Source organism: Morone saxatilis, unplaced genomic scaffold (genome assembly GCF_004916995.1).
Source record: "Morone saxatilis isolate NCDOM2014 unplaced genomic scaffold, NCSU_SB_2.0 Contig4, whole genome shotgun sequence".
NCBI lineage: Eukaryota > Metazoa > Chordata > Actinopteri > Moronidae > Morone > Morone saxatilis.
Genome location: NW_023339984.1, coordinates 6071934 through 6074138, shown reverse-complemented (window position 1 = coordinate 6074138; position 2205 = coordinate 6071934).

The following is a 2205-nucleotide window of genomic DNA, read 5'->3' as shown; positions in this document are numbered from 1 at the left end:
AAACCCAAACTGTGGAAAGAGAACTCTCTTGGAGAATTGAACCAAGGAAAGAACCGGATCGCATCTCGTTGGAGAAACAAACCTTTTGGATCAGTCAACCATTGTGGAAGGCTGCACAGGCTGAAAATGGCCCCACTGTTCAACGAGGGACACCTGCCGATGACTGAGACAACCTTTACATTTATTTTATCATTTGACTTGTGACTGATTCACTGATTCATCCCATTAAAACTTTAATAAAACTTTATCAGGACAGAAATCAGTGTAACTTTTTCCTGTTGGAAAAACACAGATTTGATAAAACAGACTTTTACCCAACTATTTCTCCGTGTATAATAATATAGTTATTTATATATTTATAATATTGACGGGCCGAAGTGGAGTGTGTAAACAATTAGTGTAGTCATTTGAAAACATCGTTATTTTGGTTTGAGGGCATCAAACTTTATAACATTTGTGCATTAGATTTTTAGGAAGAAAAGATGGCGACTGGGCCAAGTTTCATAAAATGCTAAAAATCTATTTTCTTGTGCACCATGGAGACGACGTCATCACGTCAATACGTACAGGTGCGATCAGAGCAGAGCACGTTCTTCCCCTCCGAGCTGTTTGTTTTGGTTCAAACTGTGCTGTTAAGAGGGAGATACAGTGAACGATGGTGTGTTCAGTCATCTCACAGCTTGTACTCGACATGTTGGTATTTTAAAAACACTGAAAAGCTCTGTGCTCGTCAGTCTGCAGTTTTATTCTGAGGGAGAACAGAGTTATTTAATGAATTACTATTGTTTGGTCTGCACAGAGGTTACTGTTATTCTGAAGAAGCCCTGTTGTTGGTTGCACATGAGTGATGATGATCATTCCCTTACCCAGTGCACATGCTCATCAGTTGATTCACTGAACCACTGACAGGTTTGACCATGTCTGCTATTGTATTTATTATGGAGGACTAAAGCTGCCATTATAATTCATTAATTCATTACTTTAATGAATACATTAAATAATAAAAGCCTCAATTATCAAATAAAGGTGCAGTTTAAGTGAAAGATAAATAAATATGTACAGAAATACATTGTTAATACATTATAATTACATTTATTTCTGTTTTAGTTCGTTATGTATTTATCACCCATATGTTAAGGAGGGGTATTGTTCTGTGGGTTCAATTATTAAAATTGTAATATAATGTAATTAATGTTGAAATATTTTTAATATTTTATATGAAATAAATGTAAACAGAAACTAAACTGGGATAAATATGAAAATAAAGTAATACAAAATAAGTAATATAACTCAAGCTCTTTAGCCATTATGTGAATATACTTCTCATTTATATAGTCAGAAATTACATCATAGTTCTTCCAGAGACTACACATTAACAGCTAACTTTTTCCAAGAGACTAAGTACAGTAAACATATGAAGTGTCTCATGAACACAGCCTAAAATGCTTCTCATTCTGCTCAAAACAACAGAGGAGGACGCAGACTCTGGCTACCACTCCGTGTAAAACGATGAAGAGGACTGGAGACCACTGTACCATCCTGTTCCTGCTTGTCGTCCTGTTGCTGTTCCTCAGCAGCTGATTGTTCAGCATCAGGAGCTTCCTTGGCAGCAAGTGGAGCCACCTGGAGGAGGTCTTCCCCCAGTTTCCCAGAAGTGGGAAGAGTGTGCTCCCACAACCTCAGGCCTCCGCTCATCCACAAAGAGGAGCCGGGAATGGAGTGACACGGAGCAGGTAATTACGAAGAGGACGAGGTGGAACAGTGAGGAGTCAGCTCCATCAATTTCGGGGCTTAGCTTCTTCACCAGCGGGAGAATAGAGGAGAGCTACATGGAGTCGGTTCCTTCAACTTCAGGTCTTGGATCCAGAAGACTCTGGCCTTTTGACTTCCCATTGTGGGCCAAAGACAGCGACTCCGATTAGGACTGACAGCTCTGCTTGCTGCAGGATTGGTAAACTGTGAAACCTATTCCGGTGGCAGGGCTTGTGAAGCCCCATGTAACCTTCCCTAGCGTATGGTGGGGTTGGCGATGACCTCTTCTTTCGGTCATGAACCATCTCTCATGACCATAGGTGAGGGTAGGCACAAAGATAGACTGGTAGATCGAGAGCTTTGCCTTTCGGCTCAACTCTCTTTTGGTGACAACTGTTCGACCACAATACTGTCCCTGCTGCCCCGATTCTCCGGCCAATCTCCTGCTCCATT